The following is a 6,057-nucleotide window of genomic DNA, read 5'->3' on the forward strand; positions in this document are numbered from 1 at the left end:
GGAGAGATTAGTCATATAAAAGACATACCTAACTACAATAAAGACAATTTACAGCAAGCCTTTCTCTAACATCAAATTAAATGGAGGGAAACTCAAAGCAATTCCACTAAAATCAGGAATAAGACAAGGCTGTTCACTCTCTCCATAGCTAGTCAATACAGTACTTGAAGTTTTAGCTGGATCAGTAAGACAACTGAGGGAGATCAAGGGGATTCAAATAGGAAAGGGAGAAGTCAAAGCATCATTATTTGCAGATGATATGGTAGTATACGTAAGTGACCCTACACATTCTAGCAGGGAACTCCTACAGTTGAAAAGCACTTTCACCAAAATGGGTGGATTAAAAAAAAAAAATCAGTAGCCCTGATGTATTCAAATGACAGTCGGAGAAAGAAATCGGGGAAAGAGTACCCTTCCTTCGCAATAGCCTCAAATATTATAAAACATCTTGGGGGTAACTCTAAGCAAACAAGTGAAAGATCTGTATGGTAAAAACTTCAATACTTTGAAAGAAATTGAAGAAGATATCAGAAGATGTAAAAATCTCCCATGCTCATGGATCGTTAGGATTCATAGAGTGAAATTGGCCATCTTACCAAAAGCAATCTACAGATCCAATGAAATCCCTATCAAAATTCCAACACAATTCTTCACAGACCCTGAAAGGACAATTCTTAACCTCATAAGGAAAAACAAACAAACAAACAAACAACAGGAAAGCTAAGACAGTCCTGAACAATGAGAGAACTGCTGGAGATGTCACCATTGCTGGCTTCCAGTTGTACTATAGAGATAGTACATGTGATATTGGCATAAAGGCAGACACACTGATCAATGGAATCAAATCAAAGACCCACACCTAAATCCACAGAGCTATGGACACCTTAGTTTTGATAAAGAAGCCAGAAGTATGCAATGGAAAAAAGAAAGACCTTCAATGAATGGTCTGGTCAACTAGATGTTGGTATGTAGAAGAAAGCACATAGACCCATATCTAACCCCCTGCGCAAAACTCAAGTCCCAGGGAATCAAAGACCTCAACATAAAAAAGAGACACTGAACCTGACAGAAGACTAAGTCGGGGAACAGCCTTGAGTACATTGGCACAGGAGATGACTTTCTGAACAGAGCACTGGTAGCTTGGGCACTAAGACCAACGATTGATAAATGAAGCCTCATGAAACTGAAAAACTTCTGTAAGGCTAAGAGGACACCATCAATCTGACAACATGGCTCCCTACAGAAAGGGAAGAGTTTTTCCCCCAATCTACATCTGATAGAGGACTAATCTCCAAAACAAAGAACTGAAGAAACAGATGTCAGAAAGCCAAGTCATCCAATTAGAAGACAGGGTACAGACCTAGACAGAGACGTCTCACTAGACAATCTCGATGGCCAAGAAACACTAAAGGCATGTTCCATATCCTTAGCCAAGGGGGGAAATACAAATCAAAACTACTCTGAGATTCTACCCTAAATGGCTAAAATCTACCCTAAATGACTAAAATCAATAACCCAAGTGTCTGCTCCTGCTGGCAAGAATATGGAGCAATTCCTCCAATGCTGGTGGGAGTGGAAATCAACATGGCCGTTCATTAAAAAAAAAAAAATTGGGCATTGTTCTACCTCAAGATCCAGCTATACCACTCTTGGGCATATACCCTAGGGATGACAACAAGGACACTTGTTCAACTATGTTCATTGTGGCTTTATTCAAAATAGCCAGAAACTGGAAATAACCTCAACTAAATGTTCCTCAACCAAAAGATGAATAAAGAGGAGGTGGTATGTTATGCAATGGAGTACTACTCAGCTCTTAAAAAGATGACATCATGGGGCTGGGGATTTAGCTCAGTGGTAGAGCGCTTACCTAGGAAGCACAAGGCCCTGGGTTCAGTCCCCAGCTCCGGAAAAAAAAAAAAAAAAAAAGAACCAAAAAAAAAAAAAAAGATGACATCATAAAATCTGCAGGCGAATAACGCAACTATAAAAAATTATTCTGAGGTAGTCCAGAAAGACAAATGTGGTATGCATTCGCTTCTAAGTGCTGGCTATTAGCTGTTAAGTAAATGATAGTCAAGCTACAGTCTACAGACCCAGAGAGGTTAGGTAAAGAGGAGGACTCTGGAGGGGAAGCATAGACCTCCCCAGGAAGGAGAGTTAGATTTTATGGGTGAACTGCGGGCAGGCGGGGGCAGGTACAGGAGGGGGAGGGGATGGAGGGAGAGAGTGCACACAGTTTACTGAAGTGTAGAGAGCTCCAGCTGGTGCCTGGGTGGAACCCTCATCCCTGCTACTGGTCTCTTTGCACAGGAAGGTACTCTTCAGGCTATGGAAAGAGAAACCTGGACACCAGCTCAGCCAAAAAAAATCCCCCCTACAATCTGCCCTACCTGCAAGATGTGCTGGAGCAATGCTGGTGCTGTGAGAAACTGGCATCTGATCTAACTTGAGGCCCACTCCACAAGAGGGAACCCAGGCCTCATACTACCTGGAGTCTGGGTAGTCTAGAGACCCAGGATAGAACCAAACATGACTGGCAAAAACAAAACGAAAAGCAAAATCAAACAAAAAGCAAGCCAAACCAAACCATGAAATGACTTCTCATGACATTCTCCTATACTCATAGATCAGTGCCTTGTCTAGTCACCATCAGAGAGACTTCCTCCAGTGGCAGACGGGAACAGGTGGATTGTTGTGAGCCCAGGGTTAGCCTGGGCTACCTAGTAATGTGGGCTATAGAGACGCTCAAACAAATGTGGCCAAAATAAAACAAAAACCTTAATTGAGATTCCACCTTACCCACCAGAATGGTATCAAGAAAACAACAAGTGTTGGCAGGAATGTGGGGAGAGGGGCTGGAGAGATGGCTCAGTGGTTAAGAGCACTGACTGCTCTTCCAGAGGTCCTGAGTTCAAACCCCAGCAACCACATGGTGGCTCACAACCATCTGTAATGGGATCTGGTGTGTCTGAGGACAGCATCAGTGTACTTATATACATAGAATAAATTAAGTCTTTGAAAAAAAATGAATTTTTGAGAATGTGGGGAGAAAGAAACGTAACTGTTGGTGGGGATGTAGTCAAGCCCCTGTGGGAGCCAGCAGGAGGGGGTCTAGAGAGATGGCTCTATGATTAAGAGAATGTGGTTGAAAAGAACCTGGGCTGGATTCCTGGCACGCAAATGGAGGTGCACAACTTCCTGTTCTCATTTCAGAGGAAGTGCTGCCCTCTTCTGGCTGCCACAGGCACTGCATTGTGAACAGACATACATGCGGATAAAACACCCATACATACAAAAATAAAATCTCAAAAAACTTTAATTGAAAACACAACTACCATCCATCTTGCAATACCGCATTTAGTTGTACACCTGAGACACCCACGTTTATCTCACTTCCGCAAGAGCCAATAAATGGAATGGGCCTGGTGTCTGTCAATGGGTGAATAAAAGAACATACACACGGAAGAGCTTACTCAACAAAAAAGGGTGCAATTATGTTCTTTGCAGGACAACGCATCAAACCGGTAACCATGCTAAATGAAATAAACCAACCTCACAGCCATGTTTTCTCTTCTATGTGGAAATCCGAAAAACAAAGGACGGCAAATTAAAAGGGGGAGGCTAAGCACGTGAAGAGGTGAAGATGGGGGAGGATAAGATTAACACAGGGGTGAATACATCAACGTGTACTATATGTATGGAAACATCAACATGAAACCTCTGTATAAATTATACTAAAAGTGATCTGTACGGCCGCAGTTCATCAAAAATTCTATTTGGGTTGGATGCAGGAAGAATTTTGAAGCCTCAGGTAGAGCCCCTTACGGACTAACGGACGGTCACAGCGACATACAATTGTGACCTGTTAGTAGCCTTGGGCCTATAAGTCAATAAGTCTTTTACTTATAAACCTTGGGGATACGACTGTCGAAACAATCTGTTCCAAGCTGCCTGCAAGCCTAGCTCTTTCTCAGAATGTTGTAAATACATGCAAATAAGGAAGCCTCTTCTACAGCAGAGGGCTCTTCCCCAGGGCTCCCGGCCTCTTCCCAGTCAGTTCTGCCACTGGTGGGTTTACATGGCTTGCTTTTGAGTATCTAGGGCAACCACCCCACGTGGCATCTTCATGCTTCTTGCCTTTTTAGAAATGGAGTATGTCACTGCCAGAAGTACAAAGCTTCAGGCAGGTGGGTCCAGTTCGAATCCCACCGAGGTCGCTTCCTGGTCTAACATTGTGGTCATGTGGCTTACCTGTGCTAGACTACCCCCGTTCAGGTCAACCCTGCTTTTTATGGTGGCTCTGAGGTGTAAACACAGTGCAGTGGTTTGGGACAATAGCTACACTCTGAACCCTGGTGCATGAAATAAAGAAACGAGTGGGCCTGGTGACAACATGTTTATTTCCGTGTCCTGTTGTGTGACTAGGAGGTGCTTTTTATCACCTTCCAATAATTGATTAGGTCAAAACAATGAAAACTCCAGAAGGTAAACTAGTGGTTTATTGTTGCTCAAGAGCATAAGTAAACAGACACATGGTACCACAGAGAGCAGTTTTAAACACGTCTAACCTTTGGGCAGAATGAACCGCTAGACTTTGGCAACAGCCCGCCTGCTCAGATTCCTAGGCCTCTAAAGCTTGTGGCTATCTGCAGACACAATGGGAAGAAGGTGAATTTAATGCTTGAGCTTTAAAAATTGAACGGTTCTTAGGAAATTGGGAAAGGCCAACATCACTCAAGCCTGCCTTAGTTTTAATCTGTGTGATAGACGGCTACTCAGAGAGCAGCCGGTGGCCACACTCCACCGCAGTAGTTACTGGCTTCTGTAGTCTTAGCGTTTTGTTAAAGAGAATTTTCTGCAGATGGGCTCTACATGTGAGTAGTTTAAACAGAACCTCGTCTGCCCTAAAGGATCTCGTGCAGACCCCAAGCCAAAGCATTCAACGGTAAATTCAGCTTCCTGTTAAGACAGCCAATTCCCAGCAGCTGCAGCGCTCTGAGAGCTCCTTTTCAGGCCTCCTACTCCCACCTTCAAATCGTAGTGTCTGCTTTCTGAGGGGCTGTGACGAATGAATACATGTAACACACAAGTATTCACCACTAGAAGAGGATCTGTGACTGCATGGGTCACCATGGGTGAGATTTACATTACATCAGGATTCTGTGCTGTTGGAAATGGTCGAGACAGGAGTTCTCAGACCCTACAAAGTATTATGGCTAAGGAAGCAGAGAACTCAAATAAGGACGCCAGCTCCAGGAGGCTAACTCCGCAGAGTGAAATAAGTGACGACTCAGGGGTGAGCTCACTAACAAGGAACAGGCACCACACAGCGTTTCTTTGGAGGTCAAAGTGCAGGCTAGGAAATGGCGTAGAAAATAGTGCATGACGTAGTGCAGTCCCAGGTGCCGTCACTTTTGTCCATGACGCATAGCCTAGTTTTTTATGTCCATTTTCTCTAAAAAAATCCAGCTGTTGTGACACCTTTTGGCTTATTTATTTAGGCATTAAACTTTGTTTTACCCACTCTTGGGGCTACATAGAATATTTTACCATTTTAACACATAGAATATAGCGCATACATCTTGAAACTACTGAATTAAGGCAAGCCCCTGTGAGTTCGGTACTCCAAAAACCATGTTTTACCAAAAAAAGAAAAATGTTGACTCAAACCAGTGGCTTTAGACATGGGGTACCCAGTCAATCTTCACAACGGGAGTACTGCTAACTGCCCCCATTACCTCCCGGCTCTCTATACATCAGAAGGGAAGTTTCTAGTTTCTGTAACTCAAGATGGGTGGATCCCATGTGGGCAAAGTGTGTGGGGTAGGGGAGCAGGGCTCTGTCGGACAGGGCCTGTCCTCACCTCCCATCTGTCTTTTCACGTGTGTATGCTTGTGTGTAGTGTGTAGTGTGGGTAAACTTATGCACGGGGTGGCCCCTTCTAACAGGGGACTCTCTTCTGGGTGGGAATACTTTATGAAATGTGCTGTAAACCACCTACAGCACACAAGGCTCTGTTAGGGAATGCGAGCGGTCTCTCCCAGGAGGCTGGGT

This window comes from Rattus norvegicus, chromosome 13 (genome assembly GCF_021556685.1).
Source record: "Rattus norvegicus strain SHRSP/BbbUtx chromosome 13, alternate assembly SHRSP_T2T, whole genome shotgun sequence".
Taxonomy (NCBI): domain Eukaryota; kingdom Metazoa; phylum Chordata; class Mammalia; order Rodentia; family Muridae; genus Rattus; species Rattus norvegicus.